The 19,606-nt window shown below is 37.3% G+C and overlaps 1 long non-coding RNA gene across 1 annotated transcript in view; it reads left to right on the top strand.

Moving 5' to 3' along the window:
* Positions 1 to 19,606, top strand: part of LOC139968132 (uncharacterized) — a 31,381-nt gene that overhangs the window by 5,857 nt on the left and 5,918 nt on the right. The window contains exon 2 of the long non-coding RNA XR_011793226.1: positions 18,653 to 18,757. This is a non-coding gene — a long non-coding RNA (uncharacterized lncRNA). The remainder of the gene's footprint in view (positions 1 to 18,652; positions 18,758 to 19,606) is intronic.

A 19,606-nucleotide genomic window follows, 5' to 3' on the forward strand; every position in this document is an offset into this window, starting at 1 on the left:
CCTTGAAGCTCACAAATGCCCAGGTCTGTCTAAGTGATTATTTTCTGTAGACCTTGACATGCCTCTGGTTTAATATGTATGATTAGGTCAGAATATCGGTTTATATTTGATCCACCACTGTGAAACATTTCTGGATGATATGGATGTTAGTTTGACTTCATTTCATGATTATGCTTAATTTCAGGACGTGGCTCCTGTTGCGTTTTAAGGTTACAAAAGGTGTTTGAAAGAACTAACATCATCATTAGCTTTTACCAAAATATAGTCCAGGTGAACATGATGTTTCTAAAGGTCATTTCTAAGTTATGTGTAATTACAGTGATCCCAGGTGGTCATATGTTTGGAGACATTTCAGCATGTTCCACATATAACACTACAAACCACTCAACAATACCATTAACTATGGAAAAAATAAGGTGCCATCATAATAATAGAATGTTCATTTGCAAGGAGAAATTTTTAAATTATTATGATAATAATTATTTAATTTTTAAATCAGTTTAGCCTTGACAGACATTGTCATCTGTTACATCAAGTCCAGTGCAACTACAGCATGCGTCCGCTGAATGTTACAGTACAGGTACATTGTTTATGTACACATAGTCACAACAGCCTGTGCTTCCAATTCAAATCTTAGGTAGCGGGATCAAAAGATTTTTCCCGATGTCTGTTCTAGGGGAGGGGCCTAAGTGGACAGCTGTTGAGAAAATGAGGACATCAACTTCATACATGAACAATATAAAAAAAATAGTCCCATTCAAGAATTTAAAGGAAAAACTTGGTCAAAAGCATAATACTTACCAAATTTTGTAGAGACAACCCTATTTAATGAAGTGTTTGTTATTTAGACTGAAGGGTATGTGATAACATGTGCTATAATGTATATGACCTCACTTTGTCAAGGTGTCATAACGAGTTCAACCTGGTAAGCCCTCGCTTGGTTTATACCCAGAAAAAACTTTTACTGATACCTGGAAAATCACTGTTTTTTCCCCGGGTATATATCAAGCGAGGGCTGACTCGGTTAAACTTGTTATGGTTGCCAGAGGATCAACAAAACATACACAAAAATTGACTTTATAGCATCCATTATAATGAGTGAGTTGCTGCAGTGCTAAATTTCAGAAAGTGGTTTGTTGATATTTGATGAAGGTCTTTTCTTTATATTTTTAAGATGGTTACTTTTTAACTTTTAAGAAACCCTTTCAGTATTTAATTTGAATTGATAGAGAAGTTTTATTAGCTGTAAACTGATCATTTGTTATGAATTATACTTAACCTTGAGAGCCTTGTTTAGTGTTCTCCTTAACATGTAATGTATTTGTCTGTCTTGTTGAAATCTTAGGGGAAAAAACTATAATTTTCTCTTTTTTTTTAAGACTTAATTACAAACATAATTGTAGGAAAGTCATTTCTGTAAACATTTCAGGGAATTTGTCAAACTCTTTCCATTAAGGCTACGTGCAGAATCGATTTATGAATGAAAGAAAGATACCTGCCAAAAAATATGATCAAGGAATTTGAGAGCAACTAATGTCTAATTGCTTGGATTATAAAACTTTTCACTGAGTTGTTTGGGGTCTTTCTACAGTTATTAAAAACGTTGCTAGTACGAGTAACGTTAGATGAGTATTGTTTAGAAATCAGATACTATACTTTCAATTTAGTAAACATTCTGTTTACGATGAACCAAATATTTACAAACATTTTAGTGCATTAAAAAAAAAGTATCATCACTTTATACTTTGAGCAGTTAATTCCATCTATTGCTCGATTAAAAGTTCATACATTGAAGATTGAAGTTAGTGTTCTTTTTGTGGAAGCTGTTGAAGGCTAAAAGTAAGTTTCTTTATAAGGACTTCTTATATAAGTGTTGTCAAGTTTATTTTTCCTCTTTGATTTTCATTTTGGTAAATTAATTTGAGCTAAGAGCTGTATATTGAGGTTGAAAAATTAGATACTTTTGAATGACATTATGTCAGTTTGGGGATCAAACCTCTGATTTTGCTCAAAAGTCATGTTGAATGTGAGATTAAATTGAACAAATTAACCGAATTTTTTGAGTACTCTGAAAACAATTAGTATTTTAGTAGTTTTCTTCTTTTCAAAAACTTGTAATGTTTGAACTTCTGAAAGTTGAGAGCAACATTTTGGTGCATGGAGTGGGAAGCCATGTTGGTATGGGGTTCAGGGTCCTTTCATAGGGCCCTGGTGGGGTCGAGGGGGGTATATCCCCCCGAAAATATCCTGTATTAATTATCCCACCGATATTTTTTGTGACCCCCTTGTGATTCGCTCCCCATAGTTTACTGACCTTTGTGCCAATGTGTGCTGCTAGTTACTGTAGTTTTTAAAATATGGTCCACTTATATTGTTTTGTTAGGCCAAGTCACCCACCTGAATTTAAGTGCATTGCTTGGTGCAAGTGGCTCACTGTCCATTACAGGGTGCTGCTGCTGTATGCCATTATTTCACGTTTCACTGAAAGGTGCTGCCAATGTCATCCATTTTGCATTGTTCGGAGCATATGGTTTGTGGTTCTTCTACAGTGTGTTGCAATGATAATACAACATGGCTTGCCTTTGTCAGGGGTCTCAAACAACAGGGGGCACATGTGCCAAATCTGTTCTCAAGTTTGGACATATTTCAAAGATTGGTCTAATGCCATGTAACAAGTCTTTTGGTGGAAGTCAAAGGTCATTTAAAGGTCACAGAGGTCAAAACCTTCAAAAAGGGGACACAAAACCGATGATCTTTTTCTCTTTGTTTTGCTTTTCATGTTTTCAAAGGGAAAGTTTAAGAATATTAACTGTGAAACCAATACTATCACTAGGTCATGGAACCACCATCAATATTTAAGAATCAACATTTGCAAAACCCATCTCCATGATTATAGAAAATAAACATAGCAGAGAATAAAAGGAGAAAATTTATGTCCGAGGGAGGGGGAGGGGGATGGGGGTGGGGGAGAGAACCGAATATAATGAAATACGGTTTTCTTATATTGGGGCGATGGAATGGAACGATCTCCCCAGCAATGTTAAGTGAGAGTGGTGCAAACATAAACCGTTTAAGTTTTGATTAATGATAATATATGACTCTTTTTATCTTGTTTTTCTTGTTCTTACTTTATGTTTTGTTCCTTTTTCAGTCAACTTTTGTAAGCTTTCAGTTTTCTTTTGTATGTATACTGCTCGTTTACTGCCGTGATACTTACAACCGTTTTATGGTTTATACATTTTGTAACCGAGGGACTCGGAGAAGATTAGTACCCGGTCCCCGCTAACCTAGTTGCCCTCTTCTCTGCAAAACTTCAAAATAGAAAAATTAAAACATTCAAAAGACATAAAAAATTGAAGAATATTTGGTTGGATGATGTCATATTTTGACTTGATCAAGTCTCTAGCCTTACATGTGAAGAAACATTAAATCTGTGATATCTCAAAATGGAATAAGATTTTTCTTAGCTGTTCGGGACGTTGTTCATGGTTGTTACCTCTATCTCATAGACAGGGGCAGACTGGGTCTTAAAACCAGCCCAGGCACTTTTCACCTAGACCGGCCCATTATTCATTGATATGTTACAAAGTGATCGCCGTCCTGGGGGAGATTTTTTTAAGTTAAGAAATGCCTAGGTGCAAAATGCTGCTATATTTCTCAACTTTGTACCTAGTTACAATAAGTTACCTAAGTTTTGGGCACTCTGATTGCAACTACAGTATCATGTGTTATCATTTGCATTCTTCATACATAATACTCTAACCTCTGGTTGCACTTTAATCTTTACATTTAAGTAAACCACAACTATTTCTCCCTTTGTACAATATCATACATACATACTGCACCTTTGTATACTTTTGCAGAGCACCTTATTTCAACTCTTTTTATCATCACACTTTTGTAGACCGTATCCAAATATTAGTAGAGCTACAAAAATGAATTAATTATAGAGAAATGATTACAATGGATTTCTTTCTTCATTACATTTGGGTCATCTAAAATACCTGTGGTTTGTGGTAATTTACAGCTTAAATATAGGGAACGGAACTTCCTTCACCAATTGAAAAGGACCGTGTGTGTTCACTTTATCCTTCTTCAAACAAACTTGGATTTATACAGGATGCAATGCTGATACCCTTGAATAATCTTTTGTTGAAACTATTTTCCTTCCTAGCCCATGCATTTATTCAAATCATAAGTTCTGATAAGATGAATTCAAGTCTTACCTAGCTAAAATGGTTCAGATAACTGATAGAATCTAGTGCACACACAAAAGTTGTTTCATTTGGAAAACTGGTGGATTTTGCCAGAAAATATAAACGGCAGGTTCATTATTCTCTCAAAAGTTAGATATTTTATGCCTGCTTCTCCATGGAGAAGAAGGACTGAGGATTCATGGTTTTCTAGACCACAATGTTTGATCTCGTAGCCCGCTAGTGCTGATAGTCAAAATTGATTAATCGCCAGTAGTCGTGATTACACTTTGGAAGTTCGAATAATCGCACTCAAAACCTAAGTTGCAATTACTCTACTACAAGCTAGCACTAAACATGATCTGCTTTCGAATAATAGCCTAACCTATCAAAAACCACACTAAAGCAGTTTGTCAGCAAATATCGCAAAAGTACAGGTTCTCACTAGAACTCTGCTGTGTGAAAAATCGGCAAGCACCTGCTCCGGTTAGATTCATGCGTTTACCTGTCAGTAATAGGCTTGTTCTGCAGTGCAACATTCATTCCTAGCAATGTTTGATCATTTCGCATAATCGCAAATTTGTAAGTTATTCATCTTTTACGATTGCCAAAGTATCACATCTTCAAACATCTTTACAATTCATTACTGACCTGGTTCACATTTATCGGATGTCTGATCAAGTGTGTATATTGCGGTGTAGTTTAAATTCGAATATGTGCCTGCTATCACGCTAGGCTAGAGCCTAGCCTAGAAGGTTGAACGTCCTTCTACAGAAAACTCATGCATACTAATCATCATACCGCTAAAAGGTGTTACATCGTATGGCTTTCATTGTTTGCATGTTTGCTTTTTATTAGTGCTAGTAGTTGTAGTAGCCTCGCAAACTCATTCAAAAGTTTTTGATTTACTATGAAGGATTTTAAGAAATGTTGCAGATTGATAATTGTTCACAGTTTTTATTTGCTAGATGTTTTAACATGAACTAGACACCACACGTTAAGACATGAAAAAACAAATAAAGACAGTGCACCATGGAGAAAGATTTGTTTTGGCTATATTTCTGCACTGTAAAAATGACAATGATGACATCATAATTGTAACCGAATAATCACAGTAATCGCTAGAAGACCTATGCGATTAATCGACTACAAAAGAAAGAGTCAACTATCAGCGGGGGTGGGTGGGGGTGGCATTGCATTTTGTATTCATCAGGCATCTTGAAAGACCTGCCTAAACTTTCCGCAAGAACGATTGTTGAGAACCCCTTTGAAAAAGGGGGTCAGGTGAAAATGAGTTTCCTTGGGGCCTTGTTCTGGGAAGTTTTAATAAATGTATGGCACAGTATTGTGTATCAGGATTTTTATGGTGGGTGGAAGTGCCTGACCTAGTCCATTTGTACCCATATCACAAGCCCCTTAACTGACCCCAGGCTCATGACTATAGCCCCTGACCACTCCCATCCATAGGCGTAGGAGCCTCATTTGATTTGGGGGGGCTGTAACGACTTGCCCGAAAAATATAACCAAAATTTTTTCGCGCGCTCCGCGCGCATTCCACATGTCAATGTGCATATCATATAGGCATCCATCAGTTATTACATCACCTGCCAATAACATAAAATCATTTTCTGTGTTATTACCCTTCCATATTGGTTAGAATTATTGGGGAAGTCATTACAACAATAATGATAATAATAATATAAGTTTAACCATTGAAAAACACATTACAAATTCTTCATCTTTCACTAGGTGCCAGTGGCGGAGCTAAGGGGTATTGGTCAGGGGGAGGGGGAGAGAATGGTCTGTAGGGGCGCTTTTGACACTATCTGAGCGGAGTGCCACCACAGGTTGGCGCGGATCGTACAGGAATTTTTTGAGTAAAGTTACTCCCTAGATCGCCGGAAATGACCCTTGCCGGGCCTTGCTAATTTGCAGATAAACGAAGAATAAATAGGTGTCATCGCCATTTGTCAGAAATTTGCACCAACAAAATGTGACAAATGTCAATAGGTATTTGAGAGCGCAATAAAAAAGTCAATAATCGCGAATAAGTAAAAAGTGGTAAAAAGCTGAAAGGGCGCCAGCAGTCCATTTGAGTCCGTCAGGGGGGCATCCGCCCCTTTGACTGTATGGACGCTCCGCCACTGGTAGGTGCACGCAAAATTCTCAGCATATTGCCCAAATGTTCACCCATAAAAATTGGAAAAAAAATGCAAATTATTATTCTTTCAGTAGGTGCCCGAAAAAATTCTCAGCATATTGCCCGAATTTTCACCAAAATATTGAAAAACACATTGCAAATTATTATTCTTTCAGTAGATGCCCGAATAATTCTCAGCATATTGCCGAATTTTCACCAAAATATTGAAAACACATTGCAAATTATTATTCTTCCAGTAGGTGCCCGAAAAATTCTAAGCATATTGCCCGAATTTTCACCAAAAGAATTGGTTGGGGGGGCTGCAGCCCCCCCAGCCCCCCCGCCTCCTATGCCTATGCTCCCATCCCCTTCCTTTTCCCTCGCATCAGACCTGGGCAAGTTGCTAATTGGTGCAAGGAGAGGTACACACTTTCCAGAACATTCCCCATATGCAAATAAGGGGTTAATCAACGGTCTAGCGTGCATTACTCACAGGATTAATGCACGATCGGGGGATAATGCAAGCGATGCACAAGGGCGGAGCTCGAGTGCATCCAGCGGTAGCATTAACACCCGGAGTGCATTAATCATGTGAGTAACGCACGCTAGACCGTTGATTAACCCCGTTCATTCATACACTACCATTTGTGTGGGGGAAAAATCATAAAACAAAACATTTTTGGTTACATATAACCAAAGATTTATTAAAGTGATGCCCCGTAATTTTACCGTGCGTTACTCACAGGATTAACCACGGTCAGGTAACCTGAATGGACCAATAGGATTTAGGAATCTTTACTAAGTATGAATGAACAAATGTTTAAGATAACCAAACTAAGATTGAACTGACTCTGCCAGTTGAATAAAATGTGACCAAGTGAATTTAAAGTTGTATAGTCTATGACAAGGTGATATTTCTCTATACCTTTACACTGAAGATATCCCATTTATCAGTCCAGTGTGTCAACAAAATTGGAATAACAAAAGCAAACAGACAAAAGAGGGAGGGGGGGGGGGGGAAGAGAGAAAGAAGTCAAATCCATATAGATTGTGCTATAATATACACTTCAAACTATAATGAAAGGTCATAGAGGTATTATGTAAACAAATGTGATTTAGGTGTCATCCTATGAGATAATAGTGATGTGTGCAACAGAAATTCCAAGTTGCCTGATCATTTGGGTTGAATTTATGATTGTAAACTTTCAGATTATTACCTCCCAAAGAGAGATCTATATGGTGTGTATGACCTACCTCTTGCTAATCTTAGCAATTACAAACCCTTTCCTTTCACTGGCTATAATTTACAATCTATTTGGTGGATTTGGTAAATGGAGGTTGATGACTTCCTTGGCAACACCTTGGTGATCACCCAATGTGGGGGCACTCTTTCATGTATTTGTTGTATAAAATTCGGTCATTGTTACTCATATGACCTCTTCCACTTGTCTATTCTTTAGTTTGTGTAACTATGACATAAGTTTTTGAAGAACAATACCTTTACAATAAATGGTGAGGTCTAGAGGTTTTGCTGGGTTCCTGGAGGACCCTGGGGTTTACTTGTTACTAAGGAAGTGCTTCTGTGAGCACTGTTTTAGAAAGCCTGGATAAGTGATGCAATAAATTGGTAGATGATGAAAGCAGCCTCAGTGTTTTAGACAGCTAAAGTTTGGTGGCAATACTGATGACCTTCAAAGACAGATACCCCTGCAAACAGATTGTTCAGGCAGGTGTATGGTATGAAACCATCCACTGTGTCCGATTTAGTCCCAATACATGTCTGAATAGGTCAGGGCATCCACCTTAAAGGGCTATTTCTGGTGACAAACAATGTGAAACATTCATTACTTTCAATATCATATCCCTAACTTGAGATATGTTTGATTGAATGTAACCTATTTTGATTGGCTAAACCTTTTGTCATCTGGGCAAATTCTCTCAAAACTATTTACTTTGGATATTATAATCTTCTTGGATTAATCTTTGAAACAAGATACATTTGATATGTTTGCATAGCTGTCAAAGCTCTTTGTACTTAGAATTTCATCAAATGTATCTTTTTTGTAGAAATATATATTTTTTTATAAAGCAAGACAAAGACATTTTCAGCTGAATTGCCCTGATGACATCATCCATTCTACTGTTGCCAGATGCATTCACAAAATATCACTACATTTTAAAACTTCATATCTTCGCGATACAAAATGCTATGAGGATGTGGTTTATCGCACTTAGATTCAGAAAATTATCATCAATTTTGTTCAGCAATCAACTTCAGCCACCAGAAAATCCTTATAAGATCTCATGTGCGACGTTATCACCACAGGAAAATAAAAATGTGCTTGTATGGACAAATACCAAGTTAGAAGTGGAATCAAAACACTGGCTTTATATGCTAAAGCACAAACTCAAACAAAGTTGTTGGAAGTCATTTGTATCTTATTAGCCAGTTACTCCTCCGGTTGAAATGTATAAAAGTGCACAATTTTCAAGGAGACCTACTGCTGTTAGTAATACAAAAAAAGCAAAATACAATAAAAAAAAATTAAATTATAAAAAATTAAAATATTTTTTCCCTATACTAAAATGTCAAGTTATGGTCATAAATTGTACTAAGTATGCTACAGCCTCCATGAACTTCCTTAATTGCTAACTACGTAGAGAATTTGCTAGTGTTCAATTTTTGTCTTGCATTTTTTTTTTTTTTTTTAAGTCTCTGACTTTTGTGTCTTATCAAGTATGTTGGTTCCTGTGCACAAAAACTGCCAAACATCTGCATTTATATAGCCTATATTTGCCTATATTTTATATCATTTTCTTATGCAATCCTGGATAAGTTATTCCCTGCTAAGAACATATTAGTTGTCTAAAATAACACCCATAATAGCATGGAAATAATTTCCAAGGCTCAGAATCTACAGGAAAGGTATATGAGGTATAATAAATACAGATGACCTTTGAAGAACCAACCATAGCCTTAACGTTATTGACACCTGGTGGCTGCATACAATCAAGAGCAACAAGGTATCTATTAACCATAATTCTTTATTATTATTATTATTATTATAAATATAGTATTAATATTATTGTTATTGTTGTTATTATTATTAAACCTGTGAAATCATCCAAAACAATCCCACCATTTCCATCCCCAAATTTCATATTTTTTTTTTTTGGTGTGTGTGTGACTTATTCTAAGGTAGGAAATCTCCAGGGTAACTCTTGTCAGAGAGGTCATATGCAGGAGTCAGATTGTAACCTTCAGTACCTGGTCATGTGCTTCTCAGTTTTAAGTGCTTTTTACCATTTTAGGCTATTAGGAGTACTTATTGCATTTTGTGTGGTCTCCTATAACAAAATGTGTGAAAGTCTTTACTAGTTAGATAGCCTAGATGCATTTACTCTCCATGTCAGGCTGGTGGTGGTAGCTTAAAGAGGCACCCTCATCTTAAATCTTTTCTTATGAATATTAACACACTGATTCTTTTTCAAAAGCTGCATGTAACCTTCTGCAAATGATTGTGTCATAGAAGAGTACAATCACTTTAACACTGAATGCTGCGTTCGACATTACTTGACCTTTTTACCTACACTTTGCCTAAGTTGCATACCATGAAGATATCAGAAAAAGAAAGAAAGATTGAGGTTATATATTTCTTCTGGTTGTTAATCATTTTCTTGGGCAATGAACACATAGGCTGCTATCGTTACCCAGGATTCCAATCATGTGGCGACTGGGTACCTACGAATGAAAACGAAGATTGCGATGGTATAATTTGATTAACACAACAAGTAATAAGTCATATGTTTGACGCTGTTATGGTTAATGATGCGAATGATGTCGAACATGTTTATCCTTTAAACATCTAAGTGGATAGCCGTACGATTACAGTCTAATCATTTTTTTCTCATAGTTGGTAGTCGTCAGAATGATTAGGTAGGACACTTGTTTGAAGGGATCATACTGCTTGGTACTCGGCTCTCTGTTGGACCTGATAAGATGCAGGTGTCCAAGACACAGATACCGCTTAACTGTCAGCTAGCTACAAAAACAGCTTGCCGCTGAGAAAATTGGACTTGTGAAAGAATATTGATTACCCTCATACTATGGACAAATTATTTGCGGTCCCCCCTTTTTTTTCTATTTTTTTTCTGATGTTTAACTTCTTCTCACAAACAGTTCACAGGGCTTGGAATGCCTAAAAGTTGGTTCCATTCCAAATCCTTTACCTTTGCCAGAATAAAAAAGCGAAAAACCCAGAATAAGACTTACAGATATGAGGTTCTCAGCTGACAGAGCAAAGTATTTGATGTCAGGAACTTGAATTAGAAACTATTTTTGATATGACTTTGAACATTAAACTTAGTTCATGACATGCACTTCAAGATGCGGGTTATTCACATTGCTTGGGGTGGGGTGGGGGTGGGTTGGGTTGAGGAGGAATGCATGTGAAGATGTAGGTGGGGTCTGGGAAAACCAATTTGTTGGTAACTGCATATATTGTGTGCAAAATGTTCAGGATTTACTTAATTTCAAGTCTTTTAAGTTTATGCTAATAAAGACTCATAGTCACTCATAGTTTTAGTGTGTTGCCACCATATGTGGCAACTGATATGTACAAGTAAGGAGGGGCAATGGACCCTGGGAAGGGAATCAGAAAGACAAGTTTCTTGGACACTGCAAATAGAACCCTGTTCCCACCCAACTTCCCTCCTCTCCCTCTTCCCCTACCCCCCTCCTCCTCCCTGAACCCCCCACAATAACTCCAACAGAGCTCACACCATTGTTTGATACCAAGTTTATGTATTTCAAGGGTGAAACAGTTTTTATAATTTAAAGGTGTGGCAATATCTAAACGAGTGCTGTTATCCATCTATTTTTTTCTTCAAAGAAAACATTTATTTGGAATTGATACGAGATCAGATCTTGGGTAAAACTGTGTGCTAATAGCTGTCTAGAGAGTTATTCTTTTGATGGTAATACAAACATTTATCTCAATGTGTCCTGATGTATATAGGTTGATTGAGAATTTGAGATTAATTTTGGAAATTATTCACTACTATAATGGCAAAAAGACTCAGTTCATAAGCTTTACTAGATAAGTTTTATATTTGAAATAGTAAAAAAAAAACTAATTTAAATTCTTTGAGCATCAGATTTAAATCCATGACTGAAAAATGCTTTCCTACTGTAGTTTTGACCAGATTTCCATTAACTAACTATACATTCAAGTGTAAGACCTTCACAGGTTTGACACAGGAATCAAAATAATGACAGTACTTAAAGTTTTGCTATACTTCTGGTGGTTACACGCCACCCTCTGTCAGGGCCTTCATAGGTTTGATCCAGGGATCAAACTAATGAAAGTACTTTGAAGTGTTTATATTCCACTGGTGGTTACACGCCACCCTCTGTCAGGGCCTTCATAGGTTTGATCCAGGGATGAAACTAATGAAAGTAATTAAAGTGTTGCTATTCCACTGGTGGTTACATAGCACCCTCTGTTAGGGCCTTCATAGGTTTGATCCAGGGATCAAACTAATGAAAGTACTTTGAAGTATTTATATTCCACTGGTGGTTACATGCCACCCTCTGTCAGGGCCTTCATAGGTTTGATCCAGGGATGAAACTAATGAAAGTAATTAAAGTGTTGCTATTCCACTGGTGGTTACATAGCACCCTCTGTTAGGGCCTTCATAGGTTTGATCCAGGGATCAAACTAATGAAAGTACTTTGAAGTGTTTATATTCCACTGGTGGTTACACGCCACCCTCTGTCAGGGCCTTCATAGGTTTGATCCAGGGATGAAACTAATGAAAGTACTTAAAGTGTTGCTATTCCACTGGTGGTTACAGAGCACCCTCTGTTAGGGCCTTCATAGGTTTGATCCAGTGATCAAACTAATGACAATACTTAAAGTGTTGCTATTCCACTGGTGGTTACATAGCGCCCTCTGTTAGGGCCTTCATTGGTTTGATCCAGGGATCAAACCAATGAGGGTACTTTAAAGTGTTGCTATTCCACTGGTGGTTACATAGCACCCTCTGTTAGGGCCTTCATAGGTTTGATCCAGGGATCAAACCAATGAGAGTGCTGTAAAGTGTTGCTATTCCACTGGTGGTTAGTTTCATTGGTTTGATCCAGTGATCAAACTAATGATAGTACTTAAAGTGTTGATACTTCTGGTGGTTACAGAGCACCCTCTGTTAGGGCCTTCATAGGTTTGATCCAGGGATCAAACTAATGACAGTAGTTAAAGTGTTACTATTCCACTGGTGGTTACATAGCACCCTCTGTTAGGGCCTTCATAGGTTTGATCCAGGGATCAAACTAATGACAGTAGTTAAAGTGTTACTATTCCACTGGTGGTTACATAGCACCCTCTGTTAGGGCCTTCATAGGTTTGATCCAGGGATCAAACCAATGACAGTACTTTAAAATGTTGCTATTCCACTGGTGGTTACATAGCACCCTCTATTATCTCTAGAGTTCCTGGAGCTCTTTCTCTCTGTTACACTAAGCAAATTTTAGAAGACCTTGCCAAGAACTTCTTTATAACAATCGTCTGGCCTTGCATATAAGAAATTAAAGTCGATTTTAGATAAGTCTTCTGAGCAGCAAATAGGGTGAAAGACCCGTAGTGGCTAGTTCATTGACTTCTAGAGTTGTAGCAATACCTCTTCTCTGCCATCCCTACGCCCTCTATCACTCCCTGTTGCTTTATCTCTGATATATATATATTCTCCTCTGATAATCAATTTACAACCTGTTCAATCAATTGGAATGGCAGTGATTCTATTTTACCAATCTCGTTATAATCACTAAGTGGCTTATTGTATTTGGTACCTTGCCAGGAAGTACAGATAGATGACCTTTGACCTATATTCTTGGAAGATTTCATTTTGACTTAAGTGATATTACATAAACAATATTTACTACCTGGTTTGGTTGGGGGGGGGGGGTGGTTTCCTCCACCAGTAGTAAATCTCCCACAGAGTTCAAGGTTCAACCATAGGCCATTCCCAGGCCATCAATAATATTTGGCAAGAAGCCCACTTGAACTTTTAACTGTCTTTTTATTCTAACCATATTTAAACACAATCACACATGGTAATTTCTGTTTCCAATATCCAAGATCACATGATTGCAGTAGAAATCACAGGCTGTTTTTTTGTTTAAATATAATCACCATGCTCATTGGAAGCAATTTCATTGAATATCATATTTTTTGCAATGTTCTTGACAACTTTTGTCAATGGCTAGGGCAATTTGTCATTGACATATACATCAACTTTCATACCAAATAAGAATTAAAGGAATATTTTCTGTGTCTCATTCGGATGTGACGATGGAACCACATCCAGGACAGATCAATGATCATGTATGGATAGCAGATCTGCATGAAAAAAACCTGAATATATTAAAAGTTGCAGACATTTGGTGACGTGCTATCAGCATCAAATCGAGACTTGGACATGCGTTTTAATGAGACAACTTATATCACCACTGAGTATCAAAGAAAATAATTATAATAGAAATAAAAGAAAAACAAATAAGGAGAAGATTGAGTAGAACAATATTGTGTTTCATGGCTTACTTTGTATTGTATTACTTTGTATTACTTTGTATGTCATTCAGTCTCATAGCAGAGAGATGAATTTACAACCATTCCTGCTTCCACATGCACTTAACTCTTCTATATCCTGCTTAAATGTTCAGTCAGAATACACTTAAATGTGTTAACTAGGTCCTCAGAGAGAAGAATGTACAACTATTCCTGCTTCCACATGCACTTAACTCTACTACATCAGTCAGAATACACTTAAAAGTGTTAACTAGGTCCTGCATTAGAAGAATGTACAACTATTCCTGCTTACACATGCACTTAACTCTTCTATATCCTGCTTAAATGTTCAGTCAGAATACACTTAAAAGTGTTAACTAGGTCCTGCAGCAGAAGAATGTACAACCATTCCTGCTTACACATGCACTTAACTCTACTACATCAGTCAGAATACACTTAAAAGTGTTAACTAGGCCCTGCATTAGAAGAATGTACAACCATTCCTGCTTACACATGCACTTAACTCTATTATATCCTGCTGAAATGTTCAGTCAGAATACACTTAAAGTGTAAACTAGGTCCTGCAGGAGAAGAATGAGAGAACCTGTATCCTGCTCCACTTGTATATAACCTTCTTTTGTAAATAACTAAAATATTTAGAAGGTGTCATAAAATATACTGTAATAATATACAGTAGCAGTCTGTACCAGTGGACGTGCAAGGTCACTTCCATAACAATATAGAACTGTTTTACTCCAGCGCCTGTCCACACAACTGGAACCATTATTCCCCTCTTTTTGATTTCGCTGTAAACCAGTTTAAAATGCTTGTTTTCAAACAAAGATAGCTATTATCAGACAAGTGGTGATTGTTTCTCTATTGACAATAGCATTGATTTTCTTTCCTGATAAAAGGAAGCTGAAATAGTCAACATCAGTTGCTGTGGAGGGGGGTGCCAAAATATTTGACTCATCAGTAAACTGACAAAAACAAGTCTTTTGTATACTTTAGAAGGAAGGATTCCGAGGAAACCCTGAAATGTCTTCTATCATCACACACCATTGCAGTTTTTTTAGTCATGGATGACTAATAATTTCCTTTATGTTGGCTTTCCAGAAGAAGAATAAGAATGATGTGAAGTGTTAAGTGTATATTGCCTATTTTAAGTGGTGTTAAAAAGCCTGGTAGTCACCTTTGCTAAATTTAAACGAAAGAAATTTCCTCCTCCAAAAAGACACACAAAGGTCGATGGTTCAAGTTTCCATGCTTAGGTTGGTAGAAACTACATGATTCAAGACTTTCAGTTCAGTGGTATATAAGTCTCTCTGTTACATTATTTAACACTTGTGATCTTATATATATGCTGTTCTCACATTATCAGAGCCACATGGTAGCAGCATGTAACATGGACAGATTGTATGTTTTGGCTTTGAGTTAAAAACTCACAGCTTCTGTCAGGGGCTGGGCCATAGGCACTGAAGGTGCCACCAGTTAGAGAAACCCAAGGCCCAGATTCTTCCCTCGGAGGTGAAAAGGGCTCGTTTCATTCAAGGTTTCAAATGCGCTTCTTGTTTCGGGGTCCCAGTGCTACCGGTCGGAACACTGAGCCAGCATTAATTTATGCCCCAGTCTACCCCTGGTGGCTGGTGTTGACATTCATGTCTCACCAAAACGTGTGGATCTTGCGGTTTTAAACATTGTGAATTTGTGGTCACCAACAGCGGTGGATAATTTATCACTGCTCTAAAAAGCAGAGTAGTGTAGGAGTTAAAATAAGTTATTTTAACCTGTTACCATGGAAATGTATTTTATCATTTAGTTTTATGCCATGGTATGAGGAGAGGCTCACGGTTAATAAATGGCAGGGTAATTGTGTTGCTATTCCACTGGTGGTTACAGAGCACCCTCTGTTAGGGCCTTCATTGGAATAACCACTGTAATGCAAGATTCCATAGCTTCCTGGCTTCTCCAGCAACTAGCTGAAGAAATTTGACAGTATGATTGAGGATATGGATGAGGAAGGGGAGGGGAGAGAGGCTTGATGATTGGGTGATCCAATAAACTATACTTAAGTATTTTCCTATAAAACACTTTGATAGTGATATAGTGATATAATGAAAAGAAGTAAAGAATTAACTTTACCAGTTAACATATATTTTGGCATGGTAGGACATTTATAGATATAAAGATATAAATGGAATGTAGAGTGAACTGTAAAAACTAACATTGACATTAGGATTCTAAGTTGGAATACCGATTGAAGCAGAGTTGGGTCAGGAACCAGCTAAAACTTTCACATTTTTCTTGGGATCAGTTAGTGAGCTTGAAATTGCAGACTTGCAATCAGATAATAGGCTTTCAATTGGGCCTACAGAAGTCATGGTGGAAGTAGGACAAAAGCTCACAGTTTCACGTCAGGAGGTGAGTTATTAAATATTAGTCGCATCAGAATTGTTTATACTTGTTGTTGTCATTTTGGACTAATAATGGGATCAACCCCTGGCTTACAAAATGTCCCCTTTTTCATGGCTCTCTTTATTTTTTTCATAAATCAAAGCTATAAAAAGATTTTTACTATCCCAGGCATGTCATTCTCTGTCCTCGGAAAGGGTGGATCTGATTTGAAGCTCTTCTGATCAGGAAAGTCTTTTTGGGGTCAGAGGTTATTACTGTAGTGTAAATGCAATTAAGTTCCAGAAATGGTTCTTCTGTTTTATTCTTCCCATGCAAGTATGGCCTTCAGCCATATAGTTCTTTTCCTCAGGAATTCATGTGATATATTGTCACATGGTTTCCTCTGTAACTGACATCATGTTTATTCAATTTAAAATCCTCTCACAACAATGGATAATCCTCCCCCTGATTTGACTTCCTCTTGTTTTGCAACTCTTCTTCCTTATAATCTCATTAACATATTTGGCTACAACAGTCATATCTTTCTGCCTGGTTACTAGTAGCTTCCAACCTTTCTTTGACCTTTGTTGTTGAAACATACCAGTGGGTGTTAATCATCCCATCTATACTTGTTTACTGAGCTATTAAAAGAAAAAGCCACAGGTTTAAGGTTTGAAGGGTAGGCATTCCTCACACCTAGCGAGCAGCACCTTAGATGTCCCAGCTGTGACCTTGTTATGTAAATGACACAGAAGAGAGAGCATTCCTTTACTGAATCACTCTTTTGAAGAGTAAACCTATAAAACCACTTCAATCTATGATTACAAACATTCAGGAAATCAACAAATCTATCTTTGTAGTATGATGTAATCCTTAAACTATTCCCTTTGTCTTTTAATGATCACAGGTAACAAGTAGACATTCTTTCATTGAAGCATCTTATAAACAAATATCACCCAGGAGTCCCCCCTTGAAAAGATCATTGACCTGATCCTTTGTTATTGATATGAGATAACTTCCTGGTCATAACTTCATGGTTGGGGGTAAACAAGAGGTGGGAGTTGCCACAATGGTTATCTGCCCCATTGACCACAACACATGAGGTAGGTCTTCCATAATTGAGTGTGGTTTTATTTAGATTCACATCAAAACCTGACTTTTGAGTAACAGTGTCAAGGTGACAGGTTGTAGTAGTATTATATAGAATGATGAACAGGTCTGAGACAGGATCATTAGGAAGTTTAGTGTAATGTCAATGACCATGTAGTAAAGGCATATTCAACAATGCGAATACCAGGGCTTAGTTGGTGGCAGGTGGTGGAGAGCAGGGGGGGGGGGGGTATGGGGTAGGAGGGAGGGAGGGAAAGAGTTGGTCTAGTTCTTCTTGCCAACCATGACGCCTGTTGTCTTACAGAATCAACCATCTCCAGAAAGTCTTCTTCATTTTCCGGTTTGGTTTTCCTGCCAGTGCCAGTATTTATTGTTTCGTTTCTTCTTATGATCCTCGGTGGATAATGTGGATCTCTGTATCTCTATATAAGCCCTTTTTGCAAAACAAATATTTTCAAAAGGGGAAGGGACATCCCCCTCCCCTTATCCCCCTACCTCAGGGCCGCGATCCACCGCTATGTGCCTGGAAATGGGGACAGAAATTTGACTTTGCCGCCCCCCCACACACCAAAAGGCTGGCTATGCCCCTGCTCGGTGGATAATGTGGATCTGTTTCATGTCTGATCAAAGTATGAGAGGAACCTTAAAGGTGTGGCAGACCATTTGTTTGGCGAAATGTTAATGTTCTTAGCACTTTATCAACTCATCATGGAAAAACCCTGTCAGGTTAATATTTCCATGGTCAACCATCTAAGCTATCTATAGTCACAGTTCATCCACTGAGCTTGGTCTTCATGCAGAATTGTGTTTGTGTATCATGGTAGGAAATGTCCTAATGTACATTCCAAACATAACTTAACTAGCATAGCTCAAGACCATTGGGCAACAGATTGGAAGATTCTCCTTCTCTTGAACCCTCTCTGTTTATTTTTGGGCACCATTTAATTGCATTTATTAGAGGTCAGCCAAAGTACCATCTTGTGACACTTTTGGATGGTGACCAGTAGAATATGACCAGTGAGTGCGACAAGGTCTTACGAACGGTCATCTTCCAGAGTTCAGTTTGATCCGTGTTTGATCCGTGAATCTAAATAACAAATCTAACATGTGTTTAGAAACCACTTTGTTGCTGGCAATTAGTGAGTTAATTACTATAACCATTTAATTCTGTACAGAAAACTTTGTGTGTCAAAAAAATGAATAAAGGATATTGTTTTATTGTCTATACTAATTGAATCATTTACACACAGAGGAAAACAGAAACTTTACAACAACACAAAAAGGTGCATTTAGATGAAGATGATTGGCAGCTTGGCAAACATTCCAAATGTATCAAGAGTCGTAAGTTGCAAGAGGTAATCAATGCGATATAATAGTCTTAAAGTATGGCTTTTGAAGAGCATGTGCCCAGATAACAGACCACCCCCTACTGTGATCCACTTACTGAAGTAAACTTGAAGGTTTAGCCAGTCAACAAAGGTAACATTCAATGAAACCTGGAATTATGGACAGCAGTCTGTATAAAGAGGGGGTTTTCAGTTAACAGAACTCGTGGAGCTTATCTCTCTTCGATATAAGTCTTACATTGATCTGCCACTGAAATGTCCCTTTAATGGTGTAGTATATAATTCACCAATAATATTGTGTAGCAAATACCACACAGAATTTTCAATTTCATGTAGGTTCTAGTAACATGTATTGTAATATTCAGAAATATTTTTAGAATATTGTGAAGCTTCAAACTGCCTAGTAACTGCCAGATACTGAATCTAGTAGAATAAGTAAAAAGTATTTTACCATACAGATGAATAGATATTGTGCATTTTAAAATTGCTACAATCTACAACATTTCCGACATTGAATTTAAAAAAATGGGTCATAATTTGTTAATTCGAGTATAGTTTTAGTTAGATTGAGAGGTATTGTGGTATGTGTGACTATCGGGTAGATTAGGTCCTCTTGCTAATAATTAGCTGTTTTTTGTTGAAATAGCTAGGAATGTGGGAAGTTTGATTCATTGCAGTTGCATTGTTTCAACAACAAAAATAATAATTCAAGTGTAGTGCTTGAAAGGATTTTATTACCTTATTTAGTGCTTGACACGTCAATCTTACTGGCCAGAACTAAAACAGATGAATACTTCCAAAGCGTTTTCTTGATTAAATTTAATTTGAAATAAAAACCTTGATCAGCTAAACCTTTGG

The sequence above is a fragment of the Apostichopus japonicus genome, chromosome 5 (assembly GCF_037975245.1).
Source record: "Apostichopus japonicus isolate 1M-3 chromosome 5, ASM3797524v1, whole genome shotgun sequence".
In the NCBI taxonomy this organism is placed as follows: domain Eukaryota; kingdom Metazoa; phylum Echinodermata; class Holothuroidea; order Aspidochirotida; family Stichopodidae; genus Apostichopus; species Apostichopus japonicus.